Source organism: Macaca nemestrina, chromosome 1 (genome assembly GCF_043159975.1).
Source record: "Macaca nemestrina isolate mMacNem1 chromosome 1, mMacNem.hap1, whole genome shotgun sequence".
NCBI lineage: Eukaryota > Metazoa > Chordata > Mammalia > Primates > Cercopithecidae > Macaca > Macaca nemestrina.
The window spans coordinates 156,449,113-156,470,344 of NC_092125.1; the positions used below are offsets into that span (position 1 = coordinate 156,449,113).

Below are 21,232 nucleotides of genomic sequence, written 5' to 3' on the forward strand. Positions count from 1 at the left end.
TATTTTTAATTTATGATGGGTTTATCAGGACTTACAGGAGTATCTGTATACATACTCTTCAACACAGTCGTTCCACTCATGAGAATCTAGCTTGTACTTCTAATATATAAGGAAAAGTACTGCTGTATAAGAATCTGAGTACAGTAATATTTATAGTAGCGTTAATGTGGCCACAACAAACTGGAAACAATGTGAATGCCCCTCAGCGTAGTTGATATAGTGTGTATGATTTTTCAGTAGAAAAAAATATCTACGTTTTAAAAATTTTTTTGAGGCAGGGTCTCTGTCGCCCAGGCTGGAGTGTGGTGGCATAATCATGGCTCACTGAAGCCTCGACCTCCCGGGATCAAGTGATCCTCCCGGGCTCAAGTGATCCTCCCACCTCAGCCTCCTAAGTAGCTAGGACTACAGGTGCATCCTACCACACCCATCTAATTTTTTTTTTATTTTTGGTAGAGATGGAGTTTTGCCATGTTGCTGAGGCTGGTCTTGAACTCCTGGGTTCAAGTGATGTAAAAATGTAAAATGTCTATACATTGAAATGAAAAGGCAGACCAGCCTGGGCAACAGAGTGAGACCCCATCTCTACAAAAAAACATAAACTAACCAGGCATGGTGATGGGCACCTGTAATCGTAGCTACTCAGGAGGATGAGGCAGGAGGTTACCCTGAGCCCAGGAGTTCAAGGTTACAGTGAGCTGTGATCACGCCACTGTACTCCAGCCTGGGCAACAGAGTGAGATCCTATCTCAAAAAGAAAGAAAAGGCAGATATCAAAGTGGAAAAATATTTTCCTCGTGGAATTAACATCTTTGTATTATAAAGAACTCTTACAGAATGGCAAGAAAAAAACTGAACAGTCTAATGAACTTACGTAAAGAACTCACACAGATATGCCTCAAAAGTTGAAATAGTAGAGGATAATAAACTGATAAAACATGTTGATGTTCATTAATGATGTTAGAATTGTTTATTTTTATCAGAAAGTTTCATATTTTTTTTTAACTTCAAGCAAATATATGAAAAGTAGTAATACTCAGTGATGCCTGAGGCAGTAATACTACTGGAGGGGTGTATAAATAGGCATAAATTGAGGACACTGTGGTAATTGGTACCAACATTTGCGAGTATGTTTATAAACTAGGTAAGCATGACAGGTTGAAGACATTTCTATGCTTTACCCTCTGACATTTAGCAGAGTGGAAAAGCTCAGCCGTAACTTCCATCACGCTGGAGTCCTGTAAGAACTAGGCGGTTTATACTGCAGAACCCTGGGAAGATAGGTACCAGGCACCTCAGAGGTTGGGTCCAAAAAGAAACACCCTCTTGTCTTCCTCCCAAGTGTCTTCTTCCTGTTTAGCTTTCAGAACACTGGAATTTAGGCTTATATTTTATTAGCAGAAGATTGAGGAATTCCTCCCGGAAGATACCAGTCAAACCAGAAAGCAGTGGAGTGGTGTCTTCAAAATTATGTGAGAAAATAATTTCCAACTTAAGGTTCTGTTCATTTCCAAATTATGGTGTAAGTATCATAAAATAGGAAAGACATTCCAAGTCTCAATAGATAATTTTTCTTATTCATCCTTTGTGAAGAAGCTACTTGAGATATGATCCATTAAATGAAAGAGCAAACCAAAAATCCTGAGGGAAAATCATCCAAGGCACAAGAGATTGTGCCATCATGGTGAGATGCTAGTGAAATTCCCGTTTATGGTGAAGTGCGTTCTGAGGTGACAATTGTGTAGAAGTTTGAAGAGTAAAGAGTACAAATTGGAGCAAGACAATGAAGGACTCCAAGATGGGTGTCTGCAGTCGGTGGAATGGTGACAAATTATCTAATGTGTCTGACCATGTTAAAAGAAGTTTTAAAGTTGAGTAGATTTAGTTAGAGTGACATAGAAAATTAAGTGAACAGGGTAATGAAGCAACTATTAGTTTCAGTGGTAAAAGTTATGTTAATACAAGAAAAGATATATTATCAATATTTTATGTCTCAAAAGTTACATAGTTATAACTATGAAACAATTATTTAATGAAAATGTGTGATGGTAAGTATGATGACTCGACTGTAAATATGATTACTCGACTGTAATCATATTTACATGAAAGCATCAGAGGCATGGTGTGAACTCAGTAAACTAAGTACTGAATTTAAACCTCCCAGGAGTCTCTCTGTTCTTGGTCCTGATGATTATTATTTCTATTTGTGACACTAAATTTATCTTTACTATCTCAGCTTCTTATATTAAGCAAGCGCGCACGCACGCACACACACACATTTAAACAGCTTGATTAGAAACCTTTTGGTAGATGCTTGCCTGGGGTTTAAGATGTGTGAGAGATTCAATTCTGGGGGTCACCATTATGAGTCAATTTTATCTTCATAAATTTAGGTCCCTCCACTAAGGCAGAGGCTCCATGTAAACAAAGCCATAAACCCGTGTACGCTTTAAAAAACTTTAACTTAATCAAATGTTATATATCAGTGAATACCTTATCTTTGTGGAGAAATATCTGTTGTTTTCCCCACTGTGTTCTTAACTATCTTCTAGGCTTTCTCTGGTTCCCCCTATTTCAGTTATAAGGCCTCCTACAAATCCTTTAATATTTTGTCAAGATTAGTAGATTGCAAGATTTCTATTTTTAATGGCCCTCTGCACACTGCACATGATGGTGGTACAGTATCACCTTACTATTCTCTTTTTTTAAGATAAGCTGCACAAAAGATTAGAGCTATGTATCCATTACAGATTTAGTTTCTTAGAGAGAAGTACTGGGGTCTCCTGCCAGGCTCTTGCTTAAAACATAGATTATCTTGCAGAGTCTTGTTTCATCTGTTCTTTGTTACTCCTTTTTAGTCCTAGAGATCATTTTTTCCAATGTAACCAGTTCGTACAGTATCCTGGTGTGTCCATTGTTGCTCTGTGGGAGTATTCTAGGTATTTGGATGGGACAGTTCTTTCACTGTGCAGGACTGATCTGTGCATCGCGGGATGTTTGGCATCCCTTGTCCTTCTAACTACTGGTTGCCAGTAGCACTGCTTAGTCATTGTGATGCTAAAAAAAAAAAAAAAAAAAAAAAAAGACCACACCTTTTCTGAACTCTTCCCCACCTTTGGAACATAGTACCACCTCAGGTTGAGGACCAATACAGGTAATTTGAATTATTTGCAGTCTCTGCCCACAGACAAACATTTTATTTGTATAATTAGCCTCTTACTCTTGTAATTGAGATATTTCAAAATATGTATAGTTGAGAATCTCTTTTCACTTTTCTGCATTTTGAAATGTTGTCCCAGGCTGTGTAATTCTAGCTCCTTACATTATGTGACATGGATTGCAGTAATTTTTCAATTCTTCTGTTTTTGTTTGTCATTACTCTTCATGTTGTTCCACTGTTGCAATTTTGGCATTTTAGTGTTTTTCCGTTACAGTAATACCTACCCCATTACAGCTAAACTTTACTAAAGGTTGACTGAAATGTCTATCAAGTAGAAATCTCTGCCACCTTCTTTTAAAAAATGTGCCTATTGAATTATCAATATCTGGAAACTCATCAAAAGGATGCTGAATCCCTAGCACTCTGTCTGCCTCAGGACTGACTTATATTGCTTTAAAATCATGTAGAGCTTTCCCTAACCATAGCAACTTTAAAATTGATGTCTAGTGAAAAATAATACATTTTTCATTTATTTTTATTCAAGTGATGAGGCAAGTAATGAAAACTAAACTTTTTGAAGGTCATGGACTAATCTCTTAATATCAGATATGTTTTTAAATTAATATAAATTAACATCAACTTTCATATTATAACTTACTACAGCCACTTCCAAAAATGTCACTTCTCAAGGGATAAATGCAAGGGTAAAGCCGTTTGAGAATGACAATCAACATTTTAATAATTATCATCAACTTTAAGTTTGAAAATGTTTGGTCCACCTACAAATTTGTCATTACATCCCTTTTCTGATATGTGAAATTTCTATGATGGAAATGGAAATTGTGTCACTAGTGGTAAGTATTCCCAAGCAGAAACAGATACCTGTTTTCACCAAATTTATAAAGATTTTTAAACTGAGAATAGTTGAGGAAGCATCTGTTTCTTTTCGTTTTTGTTGTACAACTGTAAATAGGTGCAAAACATATTTTACAATTGATAATGATAATGATCATCCGAAAATAACTAGTACCGTTGATGAAATTGTTCCCATTTTATACATGAATTAACTGAGGTTCAGAATAGTTTAAATAATTTGCCTAAGGTCTTCCATCTCATAAGTGGGATAGCCAGAATTTGATTCTAGGTCTGTTTGACTCCAAAATTTATCTTCTTAACTACTGTGGTATACTTCCTCCTTATGAGCATTTTTTCACGAAGGCTTTGTCTCCAGAAAATTTTGATGAAGGAGATATCAACAGGTGTAATTCATGTTCTGATTAATTGAAAATGTATTTTGGAAGAATAAGTATCAACAGATTTAGTTCAGAATTCTTCAGCAAATGAGTATCATTTATTTAGATACTGGCCTAAAGAGAGTTACCTTCTCAATTCTGTTTGCAGTTGCTTTCTTCACCCCAGCTGCACTTGACTTCCCAAAGAGGGTTTAAGACATGTAGAGATATGAAGAGATGTGGGTTCAAAAAATGATAGGGGAGAGTGCTAAAGATTAGCTTTGCTTATTTAAAATTTTACCTATGGATGGCTCACTTGAAAAGAGAAAGTTTCTGCTATGTGGTCACCTATTCTGAGGTTCCATGTAGTTTAAATGGTACAGTGGCCTTCAGAATTTAATAGGCATTTGTGAACTATCTGGATAATCTAGCCACCATTCATAACATGATTTTCAATAAAATCATTTTTAATTTCCAAAAAACTGATGATAAGGAGAATGTTTAGAATATAACTCATTCACTGGTTGAAGATTGCCTGTACTGTTTTTTTAATCTCTTCCCCACTACTGTGGGCAGCTCATAGTGGAATGTCCAAAGTGGTGAGAAAAGTGAGTGTCAAAGAGCCTTGATAAGCATTAACTTATGAGTGGACCTTGAATGCTTGAGAATTAGCTACATACAGCTAAAACAATTAGTAATTAAAAACAACTAGACAGATACACATCTTCACAAGTCAAAGTAATTCAGAGTTCATCACATTTAGAACGCAAACGTCCCTAATGAATATTAGACATTTGACCCTTTGTATTGCTTTGAATATTAAGATACTTGGTAGTAATTAACTTTACTCCCTTTCTATTACATCTTCATCAACTTAGTTACTAACAAAGAGGCTTTCAAAAAAGTTTTTGGTGCTTCTTCACAAATAATATATAATAAATTTTTCTTTTTCTTTAAAAATTTGTTTATAAATATTAAAGACATTAAATATGCTTTATAATAGATTTTGACTTTAATAAGACATGATAGAAGCATAATGACTATTCTAAATTGAGTTTTGATCCTTTAAAATTCATTGTAATTTTATAAATGTGCCAAATATGAAGAATGTCTTCTTTTCCTGTTGTCCGTTATGCCAAAATGTATCACATAGCATCTGATATATTATTAGGTTTTCTAACTGTATTTGTTTTAAGGATGAAGTGTAAACCATAGTATTAGGGGCATATGAATGGTTTGCTGGAGGATTGTTGGTTTTTAATAAATACTGACTTTCTAGAAGTTGAGGTAAGCAGTACTGTAAGTGAGAAAATGGGCCATTTTCAGCTCCAGGAAATGGAAAAGTGGGTTCGCTAGCTATATATTTGTACCTGCTTTTAAGGTAGAGAAACTATACAAGGAAAAAATGGTGCATTATACAGTGAAGAAAATAAATGAAATTACTCATGCCCAACGCATTCTGTTTTTCTAGTGGGATGGTTTTGACTTACAATGTAATAAGGTAAGTTAACATCTTAGTTAAAGGAAAGAAAAAGATAGACATATAATAACAAATTGATAAAAGAAAACAGGAAAATACATTGTTACTTTTATCAATTTGTTATTATATGCCTATCTTAACATCACTGAAATCCAGGGATCCACCAAAAACATTACCAGAAGTCTCACTGGAAAAAAAGAAATTAAAGCCCTGGGGGATCTCTTCTCATATAGATACAGAAACTGACTGAATAGAGACAAATTAAAACACAGTTCCCTTCAGCCTCATGCTATATTCTTGGCAGTAGTTTAGATACTGACTTGCAACTGATCGAAATAATGTAACTAGGAGTTACCTAATCTGCCATCTAAGTTGACCTGAAATCACCTTAATGTGCTTCCTGATAAGAGTTAAGATTATCATTCACTTTAAAACTGGTATATGCATGTCAGAAAAGTCACATTTTATATTAGAGGAATCAATATCTTTAGTTGTAGATTTTTAACATTCAGGGTTAACTTTCGTTTTGTCATACCAGTCATGTTTGGTGGGTAACTTGTGTATTATTATGTCAGTTATCTCAGATTATAATTTCTGATCATTCTTAAACACATATTTTCCTTTAAAAGACTGTTTTACTTTAATCTACATTCATATATATTTATCAGTGCCTAATCAGTGTATTTAATTATTTGATTTTGTGTATCTTTTTTATTTACCAGTTCTATATCCAAGGCTATTAATACTTAGTGAAGACAGAATAGTATCCATGTTACCTAGTTTTGATTAATTAAGGTGTTTCTAGTTTAAAATATGCCAATAGATATCTTAGTCTTGTGAAATAATGTCTACTTTTAAAAAGTAGTGTTATTCAATCTGTTACATTGCCTGAGAGAGATGTATAAATTATATATTGATATGTAGATGCTAGTTAAACATTTTCCTCATGCTAAATAGCTGTATCTAGAATAACTAAAATTATCAAGTAATTATTATAGTAAACTATAAACATTAGCATGCTGTCTTCAACTAGTATATAGAAGCAGAAAAGGACTGTTTCAGGGTATTGTCATTGATTAAACCACATAGAGGGCCTTTATCCATGGGAAAGATCATTATAAGTAGAGTACGGGAAAAGTAATTATGAGATTCACTTTTGTTGTACAAATATGTTAAACATTTGTATGACTGCCATGACTAAAAGTGATTACTTTTGTTAAAAATACTTTTTCAAACTTTAGATAATTTATTTTATAAGGAATGTTATGATCTTTTTTAATACAAGCAAATAGTGTTCCAAAAAATTAATTTGACTGAAATTAACTATTTTATCCCAAGAGTGATTTCATTTAAGCACAGTGGGAGGCTTAATGATTTGTTCTTCAGCCTATGTATCTCAGAAGGAGGATGCCAGTCCTCCTTTTACACTTGAAAGAATGTGATGATTCTCTTGAGAGATCCATATTAAAGAAGTTAAAGAAATTCTGCCTAAAAACAAGGAGTTGGAATTTACCTTTTAAGTAGCAAAGTAACAAAATCCTGTTACAATAATTTTAAAACTTTTCCCATTAACTGTTTGCCCATTTAGGAATATCTGTATAACTGGAAACAAGCATTATTCATTTTTGGTGTGTTGGTGGTTTTCTTTTGATATCACGTAAAATATAGTTTTAATGTACTTTTTGGATTTTTAACGTGGTACATTTTCCCTGTACTTCAAGATTCAGATTTTTAGTTTTTTCTTTCAGCACTTTAAAGGTGTCTTTCTATTGTTTTCTGCCCTCCATGGTTTCTGACAGCCGACCTTCAGTCATTCTTATTTTTGTTTCTCCGTAGCAAGGAACTACAAACTTTTTCTTAAAGTGTCAAATAGTAAATATTTTAGGCTTGTCGGTCACAATGGTGTTTGTTACAGCTACTCAATTTTTGGTATAGTGTGAAAGTCCCAATAGATAATGTGTAAATGAAAGGGTATGACTGTGTTCCATTGAAACTTTAGTAATGAAAACAGATGTCCAGCGTGTGTATTGTAGTTTACTGAACCCTGCTCTGTAAGAACAAATCCCTTTTTCTCTGACTGTTTTAAAGATATTCTCTGTCATTGCCAGTATTTTGATTATGCTATCCCTTTGTGTGGTTTTCTCTGTGTTTCTTCTGCTTGGTGTTGAGCTTTAGGGATCTGATAGTTTCTAGTTTTCATGAAATTTGGAAAAATTTCAGCTATTATTGATAGAGGCGGGAGATAGAGAAATTCTAGGCAGACAGGGATGGGTGCCCAGTGAAACCCCACCTTCAGGCCAAAAAAAGCAAACAGCCTGAAACCCATGGCCCAAGGTTTGCCTACTCTCTCCCAGTTGGTTCTTTCTGAATAATGCCCTTTTACCAATCAAATGTTGCCTTTTCCAAAACTACCTACGGCCTGCCCCACCCCCATCCTCTGCTTATAAAGATCCCAGACTCAGTTGATAAGGAGGGAGATGGCTGGACTTCGAGGGATACGACTGAACTTCAGGAAGAGATAACCTGACTTTAGGGAAGGTGACGTGCGCTTTCTGTCCCCTCTCCAGCTCCCTTCTCCGCTGAGAGCCGTTTTCATTGCTCAGTAAAATTCTCCACCTCACGATCCTTCAGTTGTCTACACGACCTCATTCTTCTTGGACACCAGACAAGAGCTCAGGACCCACCAAGCGTGGGTACCTAGAAAGGCTCTGACACCAGCCTTTTACCCTTGCTGGTAGAGGGCAGTCGCCCCGTTGCTCCATGCACTGAGGCAAGGGGCCAGCTGAGCTGCTAACACACCACTGTCTACAGAGGGAGAACTAAGAGAACACTATAACACCCACTCTGGGGCTTCAGGGTCATGGGCACCCTCACCTGGGTGCTACTGTGGGCCTTGCATGGAGCTTTCTCCTGCCAGTGCCCGGAATGGCCAGTCAGATCCCACACTTGCTCGCTCACATGCTCCCTCCCACAAGGGGTTGAGCATGGTGGCCGAGTAAACAGGGTGCCTCTGTTGCGAGTCTGGTGAAGGGGCGAGAAAATCCTGTGTCATTATTTGTTTTAGATATTTTTCTCCCTTCCTACTTGGGACTCCAATTAGGCAAATGTTACCCGGCTTGATATTTGCCATAGCTTATTTAGGCTCTGTTTATTTTTTTCCCTGCCCTTTCTCTTCTGTGCTTCATTTTGAATAATTTCTATTGCTATTTTATTTGTTCTCTGATGTTTCTTTTCCAGTGTATTATCTGCTGTTAATTCCATCCAATGTATTTTTCATTTCATATGAAATGAAATTTCATATTTTTTTTATCTCAAGATCTTATATGGGTCTTATTTAAATATTCCTCATATGTTCATGTTTTTTTTTTTACATTTGATTTAAAATATCTGCTTTCAGATCCCTGTCCATTGAAATCATCATCTTTTTCATTTTTTATTTATGAGTCTTTTTCTAGTAATTGTTTTTCCTCCTGGCTGTATGTCATATATCTCTTCTTTGCATGCCTGGATTTTTAAGTTGGATGCTAGATATTTTTAGTTTTTTTGTTGCTATTAGCTGCTGGACTTTAGATTTTTGCTTTATTTATATAGTGAATGATGAATTTTGTTTGAGGGTAAGTTTGATCACTTTAAGAATTGCTTTTAAGTTGTTACCAACAGATCCAGAGCAGTCTTTTTTTTTTTTTTTTTTTTTTTTTAGATAGCCCCACTATCCTGATTTAGCCTCACTATAAGCTGTGACCTGATGCTTTTGTATCTTACAAGGTTTGTCCATTTCTTTAAGTGTGTACATGAACAATTCCCAACTCTGAAGGAGCTTTGGGAATTGTTTGGCCTTTTGATATTTTTTCCCTTCTACCAGCTATAGGTAGTTTCTTGTCATGCATGCATAGATTAGAACTCTGCCAAAAATGCAAGTATATTCCTCTGCAGATCTCTGGAGCTCCTGCATGTATTTCTTTCTGTGCAGCTCCCTCCTCTTCTATCCTGCAAATTCTAACCACCTAAACCTCCCTGAATTCTAATTTGTGTCTCTTCCACTCAGCAAGACTGCCAGGCTGTGTTTGGGTCTCTTTCCTTGTGCTGTAGTTTGGAAACTGCCTACAGGCAATGAGCATGGGGCAATTAAAGGACTCATTTGTTTCCTTTTTCTCAGGGATCAGAAAACTGGTACAAATTGTCCAATGTCTGAAAACCATTGTTTATTACCTTTTGTCTGACGTTCTAATTGTTCAAGATGGGCAGATAATTCCTTAGCATTTAATCCGTCATAGGTGGAAGCATAACTCTGATTACCCCTAAACAGACACTGATAGACACTGTTGATAAATGAAGCTTTATTATTTATTTGAGGGGACTGTGGGTTATTTTTCTTGGTTAAGAACTAAAATATATATTCATTTACTTTGAACTTCAAATTATTTTACATTTTTTGAGTAGAAAAGAAAATCTTTATTGTCCCATAAATTACTTACCAATTATAAAGAGTAAAAATAGTAATTTTATTGTATTATAACTTGAAGGATGCCACCATAGCCAACATCACCAATAATGGAACAAACTGATCATAATGTGATACAATTAGGACTCAGTATTACTTACAAAGTATTTCTGATAAACAAACAAAATGCATAACCTGAATCTAATTATGAGAAAACATCAGAAAGATCCAAATTGAAGGGCATTTACACAAACACCTGGACTTTACTTTGGTTTCTTGCTTCCTTCCCTCTTTCACCCTCAATGTTGAATCCTAGGATGAGAGTTACTTTCTCCAAAGTAAATTAAAGGTAGAATGTCATTGCCATCTGACCCTTATTTTATATACTAAAGAAGACTAGGATTGTATAAAACAAACAAACAAAAAAGTTTCTTTGTATAAGAAAGAGCTCTTGGACATTTGAATGTAAAAGCTATATTGTCATTGCTCTTGTTCTCCCTATTCTGCCTCCCTCTACCACACTGAAGAACATTTGTGATACTATTGGGCTCACCTAAATAATCCAGTATAATATCACTATTTTAAGGTCAGTGGACTTGCAAATTTAATTTCATCCATAATCTTCAGTTTTAAAGCATGCCACTCACAATATTGGAGGATGTTGCCTCTAGAAATATAATAGAATCCAAAAAATTAGGAGTGGTTACTAGGAAACTAAGCCTGGATGCCTCTTCAGTGGATGCCTCTCCTGTGGAGATCCTTGGATTTCATTAATTGCACAATGAAGTAATACATTGAAATGAGATCCACTGAATGGAATACCACAACAGGTCTTGCTGCCAACTTTGAATGTTTTCACCAACTGTAGTTACTTTGCCCAATTGAAAAGTCTTTTAACCTCCTCCATTGGAATTCTATTTTTTACATGATTTTAAAAGAATTTTTTTGTGTGTGCTTGAGATGGATTCTCACTCTGTCGCCAGGCTGGAGTGCAGTGGCACCATCTCAGCTCACTGCAGCCTCCGCCTCCTGGGTTCAAGTGATTCTCCTGACTCACCCTCCCGAGTAGCTGGGACTACAGGTGTGCGCCACCATGCCCAGCTAATTTTTGTATTTTTAGTAGAGATGGGGTTTACCATGTTGACCGGGATGGTCTCGATCTCTTGACCTCGTGATTCACCCGCCTTGGCGTCCCAAAGTGCTGGGATTGCAGGTGTGAGCCACCGCACCTGGCCAAAAGAATATTTTTTAACTTACGACTTCTCACTATGGAATCCTAAAGTAGATTATACAAGTGATCACTACAATTCTTAATTTTTCCTTAAATCCTAAAACCAAGAACATTAATGAATTGGCATTAAATAGATGATGTTTATATTTGAATATTTTATATTTCTTCTCTTCAAGAGGAAAATAATACATAACTAAGACAGATTGGCCTGTTGTATCCAGAGCTTGTGAGGGCCTGATCAGGTTCAAAAATAGGTATCACTAACAGATCAAAATGTAGTAGACTGACATCCATATATTAACATTTAATTTAATCCGTCATTAATCCGTCGTGTGAGATAATAAACCAAATATCACCAGTGCCGTGAAAAGAAGAAATTAATTCTTACTGGGGTATGAGAATAGACTTAATCTGGAGGTGAAATTTGAGGTAGGTCTTAGAGAATAATAAATAGGTATGGAAGACTAGGAAGAATTCAGCTATTTTTCTTTACTTCTATTTTTTTAAAACATAATGTCATAACTGTGTTATTCCACCCAAGGAACTCTGCCAACAATGCAAGTAGATTCCTTGAATACTTTTTTAGTATCAGATGTAATAAATAGTTTCATGTCTTGTTCATGTATTGTTTATTCATCCAGGTTTGGCAGATTTGTTTGTGAATTAGTTTTATTGGTGTATAACAAACTTAGTGATTTAAAACCATTATTATCTCGCACTTTCCATGAGTGGAGTCCAGGCATAGCTTAGCTAGTTCCTCTGCTCAGGGTCTCACAAAGTTTTAATCAAGGTGTCAACCAGGACTGTCATCTTATTTGAGGCTGAGGGTTCTCTTCCAAGCCTACTAATTAAAATAATTCAGTTCTTTGTGTTTGTAGGACTGAGGGTGTCAGTCAGTTGTAAAGGCTGTCTGCCATTCCGTGTCTGTACGGCACTGTACAACCTGGCCGCTTGATTCAGGGAGGCCAACAGGAGAGCATCTTGGCTACTTTGAATATATCTGTCTTTCCAACTTCAGTCTCTGATACCTAGACCTCCTTTTAAAGGGCTCATCTGATTATTTCAGTGCCTTATTTCCCACCTCTCTCCTTATGCTCTGGATAATCTCCTTTTTTATTAACTGAGAATCAACTGATTAGGGACCTTAATTATATCCTCAGAATTCCTCATATGCCATATAATTCAGCCTAATCATAGGAGTGATAGTCCATCATATTCACAGGTGTTGTCCAGACTCAAAGGACGGGTATTATATAGGGCATGTATCCCAGGTTGAGGGTATCTTAGAAGCTGTCTTACATTCTGCCTACCAGTTTGACTTATACTATTAATATAATTTGAAAAATACAAATTATATTTTATATAAAGGATATAGACTGGAAATATTAATAAACTACCACTAATAGTTGAACACAGCTATTTTCTGAAATAATTATAACTATAACCTTAGTAGATTGTTTTATACTTTCTTTCCTTAAAATACAATTTAACTGAACTGATATGCTTATTATACTTTAAGAATCTCATTGAAACCTTGGAAATTTTCCATTTGCTTCCCAATAAGTGTGTACAGTTTTCAAAATCCTAAGTTTTTTTTCTTTTTACATAATTTTAATACTTAGATCTGTGCTCTCTTAACTATTTTGAAAGTTATGTGGTAATGTTCTCCTAGCAACATGGAGGGGGAAACAAAATACTATTTGCAATTGGAAGTACAGTGTTGCTTAGCTACCTCTCTTTTAAATTTGAAATATTAGGCGTTTCAATAAGAGGGTAGCCCTTAAGCTTTTAAGTGTTTGCTTATAACATATTGCCGTGTTTTATGTACGCTTTTTACCTTTGTATTGTAACTTATTGTGAAAGTTTAAAAAAAGAGGAGTGCATTTAATGGCAGTCACTAGAGTAACTACATAAAATCAGTCATTTTTTTAAGAAGCTCTAATGGACACAAATGAAATTACACGATATACTTTAATATGAACTTACCTCACATGCAACTATACTGCCAAATGCAATAATTATACCAATTTTGTCACTTGATTTTAAGTAAAATTATTATAAAATGTCTAAAAGGTTACATATAGTTGTTTTAAAAATAGCAGTGTTGTCATATGGCAACAGTATCATTAAACACATACTGAAAAGGCACTTTATTACATTATGTTGCTGTTACGCTATTCAGGTTACTTTTTCATAAAGTTGGATATCAGTAATAAACAGTGTTGCTGCAGTGCTTCTCCTAATTTGGAAAAGAGTATATGAAGATTCTTCTAGGTGGATTCCTTCAATACAAATTTTTGCTGCATAATCCGATTTCTCCCCAAAATAACTAAAGTAAGACATACTCATTATAGAAAACATTTTCAAAAGCTTAGGTAAGTATAGAGAAGAGATTTAAAACCAACTGTACCCCTGCTTCCCCCAGAAAAACACTAAGACTTTAGTATATTTCCCTTCTTTGCATATTGTTATAGAAAAACATCGTATTTCAGATTCAATTTGCATCATTTCCATTTTATTAATTTAGTATAAGCATCTCCAAATCATTAAAATTATTTGAAAATATTTTTATTGATTAATATGTGGATGTACAATGTTTCCTGTATTATATGACTATAGATTCCTTCCTGTTTTTTATTATGTAGCCACTGAGAAGAAAGCCTTTGTGCAAAACCTTTGTGAGCATTTCTGAATTCCTTAATATAGATCCTAGAAGTGTTACAAATCCTAGGAATTGGAATAAATGAATTTTAAAGACCTCTAAACATGTTATTTTCCAGAAAAGTTGACTGTCCTTATTAACATTTACTAGTTTAATTGTAAGAAGAGGAGGAAATACTTTATATATTGTGTTTATGATGAAGAAAAATGATTTTTTTCAAGTGTTAGCCATTTGTAATTTTGTGAAAATATTTCCCTGTTCCATTTATTGATATACCCTTGTGTCTTACTGATTTGGGGGAGACCCTCATGTATTGGATTTATCCCCTTTTCTGTCATAGTTTCCATTTATGTGCCTATTAATTTGGTTTCTATATATTTTGAAATACAGATCTTTCAAAAAACTCTTCTAAAAATCCCTTTACAACCAGGCGTGGTAGTTCTCCCCGGTAATCCTAATACTTTTGGAGGCCAAGGTGGATGGAGGATTGCTTGAGCTCAGGAGTTTGAGACCAGCCAGGTCAACATGGCGAAACCCTGTCTCTGCCAAAAATACAAAAATTAGCCAGGCATGGTGGCACACACCTGTAGTCCCAGCTACTTGGGGGCGCTGAGGCTGGCGGATCACTTGAACCTGGGAGGTTGAGGAGTCTGCAGTGAGCTGAGATCATGCCACTGCACACCAGCCTGTGTGACAAAAACCCTGTCTCAAAAAAAAAAAAAAAAAAAAATTCCTCCACCTTCTCTCTATTTTCACTCATTGCTTTTAGGCTTACTAATACCTTTATCATACAGATGCTGCTACATTTTATCTTTTTTTTTTTTCTCTATTTGTATATTTAATTCTGAACCATGTAAAGTGTGTTTTTGTTTACAGTGTTGGGTTAGGAACAAAACTGATTTTGTTTCCAAATGCTAATCCATTGTTACAGCGCCAGTAGGACTACTATTCCCTTTCCCACTGATTTGTGATAGCCCTTTTATAATATACTAAATCCTGGGATACTGGACTGATTGCTAGTTTCTATTCTGCTTTATTCATCTTTCTACTTTTGCATCAGAATCACATTATTGTTTAGCGTTTTTTTGTTTTTGTTTTTTTTTTTGTTTTTTTTAATGTTTCTGACTGTTTACCCCTCTCTGTAGAGTAGTGTAGAGTGTTTACCTTACATCTCATGTTATGGGTATTCATGGTTATTTTGTTTTTTATTGTTATTGTGAGTGAAATTTTTTTCTATGTTCTGACTCATATTTGCTGACATACTTGAAAGATATTTTTTAAAAATATTTATATGAAATCTGAGCCCTTTATTCTCAATAATTGTAAGAATTGATTTTATGGAGCTTTTTGATATCTAATGATAATATCTATGAGTAATGAACATTTACTTTCCCTTCCTGCATGTTATGCCTGGATTGGCTAGAAATTCCAGAGTAATGTTAACTAATAATGTTAACAGTGGGTGTTCTTATCACAGGAAAGTTAAAATCACGATTAAGGAAAAACTGTGGTCATCTTTCAGTTAAAACCCAAATCATAGTTGAAAACAAATCATCCTTAATTTTCTAGATTACATTAACTGCCTTGCACATTTATCATGGAAAAAGGTACATAAAGATCTTGGGTAGTGTGCATTTCCCAGCACGGGGGTAATATGTGATTACCTCTAATTGGTAACTTTAAAAAGAAGAGGAACCAAACTTCAGATCTAGACTTCAGTTGGAAGAAGGCTAAAAGGAAGCTAGATGAGTTAGTTTCTAGATTCCCCTGTGTCACCGTCTTTCCTTGAAAGCAATTCCTGGCATGGTGGCAGTTGGAGTTTCTTTCTTTCCAGGAAAACTATAAAGGAGAGCTAGAGGAGAGTAGCACTGCATCTCCACTAAACTGAGGGCTTGATTTGCTGCCTGTCATGCTGTTCTTCTGCCATTGTTAGAAAAACCTAAAGCTACAAGTATGGAGATGGGAACTTTTTCTATTTTGTTATGGTGATAAAGGATCAGGGTTTTTCTTTTCTTCACATTAATTGTCACCACTGTGTATGTATTTCATAACTTTTTATGTATTATGAACCACTCCAAACTTAGTAATTTAAAACATCAGTCATTTATTTAGCTCACAATGCTGCAGGCTGGCAATTTAGTATGAGTTTAGTTGGGCAGTTCTGTTCTCAGGCTCCATGGTGAGTCTGTGGTGTGGTCAACTCTGGATTAGTTAGATGGTTTTGCCCTTATAGTTGGCCGGTTATTAGCTGGAGGGAAGCTCAGCTCTTCTGTAGCTGATGTTTCATCCTCTAGAAGCTTAGGCTTTTTTCCTGGTGGTGGAAGAGGTCTGAGAGAGAGCAGAAGCAAGCCAAGACTCTTGAGGCTAACTCGGAGTTGGGACACTGTTACTTGTTTTGCATTTTGTTGGCCAAAAGAAGTCGTAAGACCTGCTGATTCAAAGGGTAGGGATATAGATTCTACCTCTCGATGACAGCTTCTATAAAGTCACATTGCAGAGGGTATGAACACATCCAAGTATGAATAATTAGGGCCATGTTTGCCATCAATCTAACATACAATTGGATGAATGAAGGACTTGAAGATGTGCTTAGAATACCATGTTCCTTGTAAATGTGGATTTTAATTTTGCTGTTACAAAATTATGTCATCCAGCTCCCTTTATTTCAGCTTGTTGTCTTTCTGTCGTGTATTCTTTTTCTCTTTATATTGTTCTTTCATTTTTGGTTGGTTGTGAATCTTTATTCAAATCTATGCCAGACAAAAATTGTCTAAAATTAATTTGTGGTTCATTATTAAATTTTCCTCAGAGAGATCTTCTCTGCATGCATCTTCAGGTTATAATTTATTTCTCATGTTTGGGAGTATTTTTCCTCATAGAGCCTACCTCGGTTTTTCCTTTTTATTTGGACACTGTTGGTATTTGCCAACAGAGTGTGTGGATGGTTTTCACTATCCACTTAGGTTTAGATGCCTTCTCAAATCTGTATCTGAGGAATAGGTTGTTATATGGTTCCAAGTGACCGTTACTTAGACCAGTCTAAATGTGGCTTTGCTGAATTAAACTAGGATCATCTGCTTAAGCTTGTTTTTGGGGGCACTTAAAAAACGTTAAAGTATATGGAAAAAAACATATTTTTAAAACGTGTACTACTAACAGGGTTTTCCCTGCATTTTCTGGTCTCTGCAGAGCTTTTCCTGTGATACTAAGCCTTCCAAGAAGCAGTGAACCATTGTTACTGCCCCTCTATCCTTTTGTCATATTGTTTGCTGGGAATTATATTTAAATGGACATATAAAGAGGTGTGCCACTGGGAACTGGGAATGAGTTACACAACTCTGGCTGCCTCATAAAGCCACCTTTCTACTGCATAAACACTGTGTCTGTTAAACAGCAGGAGGAAAAAGGGAGTGAGCTAAAGTCCTTTACTCAGCTGGCAGAAGTATTGTGTTTCACAGAGCAAAGCAAGCCTTTGCATGGTATCTACCAAACAGAAAACTGAGACTACCATTAATTTGTTTCTAGTGCCGGTTTCTGGGACTTTCAGATAGTGAAACTGTTAGAGATTTCTCATCAGAGGTTAACTGAATTTTGGTAGGATGTGCTGTTGTCTTTTTCTGTGCCTTTGTATGGATTGTTGTGAGAAGGTGGGAGAGACTGCACTAGGGGATTCTATTCAGATACCATCTTAAGCTGAGTCTAAAGTGCATTTAGTTCATAATGCATTTTCCATTTTTATTAATCAAAAAAAGGTATTGAATAAACATTAAAAAAACATAGCAACTGTAAGGAGCAGTTTTGAAAGGCCAAGATTTGCTGCTTTTGGTAGCTGGTGCAGTGTTATGTGAATAAGTTTACCGTTCCATTATAATTTTGGAGAAATTACATATAATTCTTAGTCCTCCATTATTACTTTTAAAGTTTGCTGTTGGAGAAATAGCACTTTGATTTTCTCTTTGTTCCTACCCTGGCCATCAGTGGTCTAGATGTGAAACACATACCTGTCAAGGAGGTTGAAAGACCAGAATGAAGTGCCTCCAGAATTCTCCAAGCCAGCCTGTGGAATAATGGGTCAAAACAGCTGCCAGGGCTAGTTGTTGAATCTTTGGAAAAATGATACTTTCAAAGATGCTATTTTTCCCGTAGTTGTCTTATCTCTGGCAACTGTTTCTGGCTGCTAAGTTTCAGATCTAATAGTAAAATTACAACCTCAAGAAATCCATCTCACTGGAAAGTCACTGGAGTTATTACAGCTGCAGAATTAAAACCAAAATTGACAAATGGGATCTAATTAAACTAAAGAGCTTCTGCACAGCAAAAGAAACTACCATCAGAGTGAACAGGCAACCTACAGAATGGGAGAAAATTTTTGCAGTCTACTCATCTGACAAAGGGCTAATATCCAGAACCTACAAAGAACTCAAACAAATTTACAAGAAAAAAACAAACAACCCCATCAAAAAGTGGGCAAGGGATATGAACAGACATTTCTCAAAAGAAGACATGCATACAGCCAACAGACACATGAAAAAATGCTTGTCATCTCTGGCCATCAGAGAAATGCAAATCAGAACCACAATGAGATACCATCTCACACCAGTTAGAATGGCAATCATTAAAAAGTCAGGAAACAACAGGTGCTGGAGAGGATGTGGAGAAATAGGAACACTTTTACACTGTTGGTGGGACTGTAAACTATTTCAACCATTATGGAAAACAGTATGGCGATTCCTCAAGGATCTAGAAGTACCATATGACCCAGCCATCCCATTACTGGGTATATACCCAAAGGATTATAAATCATGCTACTATAAAGACACATGCACACGTATGTTCATTGCGGCACTACTCACAATAGCAAAGACTTGGAATCAACCCAAATGTCCATCAGTGACAGACTGGATTAAGAAAATGTGGCACATATACACCATGGAATACTATGCAGCCATAAAAAGGGATGAGTTTGTGTCCTTTGTAGGGACATGGATGCAGCTGGAAACCATCATTCTCAGCAAACTATCACAAGAACAGAAAACCAAACACTGCATGTTCTCAGTCATAGGTGGGAACTGAACAATGAGATCACTTGGACTCGGGAAGGGGAACATGACACACCAGGGCCTATTATGGGGAGGGGGGAGGTGGGAGGGATTGCATTGGGAGTTATACCTGATGTAAATGACGAGTTGATGGGTGCTGACGAGTTGATGGGTGCAGCACACCAACATGGCACAAGTATACATATATAACAAACCTGCACGTTGTGCACCCTAGAACTTAAAGTATAATTAAAAAAAAAAAAGATTTGCTATTAACTACTTGATTATTATTTCTATAATCTCTAATGAATGTAGAGCTTAAATGATGTTCACCATTTTTTGAAAAACATGAGTCGGTTTAAATTCCTTCTTAACTCTTTTAGCACTGAAGTTCATTAATTGGATTTATGGAACAATTGTCTATAGCCTGTTCTCCTTAGTTAAGAGTTTACATTGGTGCCAGATTTTGACAATATGTATTTAACTTTTCTACAGTAGTAACCTAAGTGTGAGTGTTTTTAAATGCCATATAAATCAGGGACTCCTAGTTGTTAGGGAAAATCAGTATCTTATCTCTCAAACTAGGTCAGTGCTTTTAAACTGGGCTTTCAGGGAATATCTATAGATTGTATAAAAGTGTGCTTCCACTAATAATGAATAATCTTTTCCCGGTTTGTGGAAAAGTAGTTTTAGATCTTAAATGTTTTCAACCCTTTTGTGTGAATTACAAATTGTTTGACTAGTAGAAAATAAACAGGACAAAAACTGAGCAGTGATCTTGTTTAGTTCACTCACTTATTTTTTCATTGACACATGCTTGTGATATTTATATAGCTTATGTTTAATATAGCTTTGCTTTTTATTAAATATTCTAGATTTTCTACTGGAATTAAGATTTGTCACGGTATTGCACAGAAAGCACCATAACTTCAAAGAGCTTTGCCATTAGAAATGGTTTGAGAACCCCCGAACTTACCATCTTGTAAGATACTAGAGGGCAAGGACCTTTTGCGTTTATCATCACACATGTTGAGTGGAAGCCACTGCAGACTCTTAAGTGGAAAATAACATGAGGAAAATTGGATTTAATATTTTGGGATAAATTTTGGGGGAGTTTTCTGGATGGACTGGTAGAGGTTGAGGGTAAGCATAGGAATGAAGATGGAAGGTAACCACTTTAAACACTGGTAGGTCAGTTTATATTAAGCATCTGATTAAAAGCTCTGAAAACTCTAGCATTATGATCCAAGTTAAAATATTGAGGTAGCTTTCTCTCCTTTTAGTTTGAAAAGTTAATTTTGAGTTGATGGACATTATATGATGACTAAAGCCAATTTTAGCTTACCATTTCTCTCCCCGATGGTCTAAAATATGCTTCTAATATCATAACTGTTGTTACAGTCTTGGCCGGTAATTCAGTAAGTAGAAAAGAGTCATTGTCACAAACTTCCAATTACAAGGCTGTAATGTAGCTGTTGAAATGACAACTAAATGAGGAAGACTTTTCTTGCTGGACAGAAAAGCATATGTGACACTTGGGGGGTGGGGAATAGAGAAGGGGGATAAAAAATTGACTTCGATGGACTTTGATATTAGGGAGTATACAGGGAGATAAATGATAAAGGTAAATATAATAGTGAATAGGAGTAACAGTAGAAGGAGTTAAAGTTCAGGTACTATAGGAACTCAAAGAAAATAACATATCAGGTGGGAATAATGGTAGAGTCTGGAGGAGGCATTTGACTTAGTGAGTTTTGAATAGGCACAATGAATAGGTTAAGGAGCATTCTACCTCAAGGGAAAAACATGACCCAAGGCACTGGCCCTCAAACAAGTGTGTGTTGAATATCTGATGGAGTTGGGTAGTGTTTGTTCTTCCACTGATTTACTCAGTATGATATGTGAATGCCTCTTGAATGGCAAGCACCTTGGCAGGTTGGTGCTGGGAATATAATAAGATGACCCTCATGGAACTACAGTCTAGCAG

The 21,232-nt window shown here is 35.8% G+C and overlaps 1 protein-coding gene and 1 long non-coding RNA gene across 2 annotated transcripts in view; one reads left to right on the forward strand and one right to left on the reverse strand.

Annotated features, from left to right (window-relative positions):
• The window catches only part of LOC105482677 (phosphatidylinositol glycan anchor biosynthesis class K), a 114,103-nt gene that overhangs the window by 91,680 nt on the left and 1,191 nt on the right, over positions 1-21,232 (forward strand). The window lies entirely within an intron of this gene.
• The window catches only part of LOC112426864 (uncharacterized), a 29,107-nt gene continuing 19,354 nt past the window's right edge, over positions 11,480-21,232 (reverse strand). The window contains exons 3-4 of the long non-coding RNA XR_011619709.1: positions 20,222-20,297; positions 11,480-11,542 (exon numbers count right to left, since the gene is read on the reverse strand). This is a non-coding gene — a long non-coding RNA (uncharacterized lncRNA). The remainder of the gene's footprint in view (positions 11,543-20,221; positions 20,298-21,232) is intronic.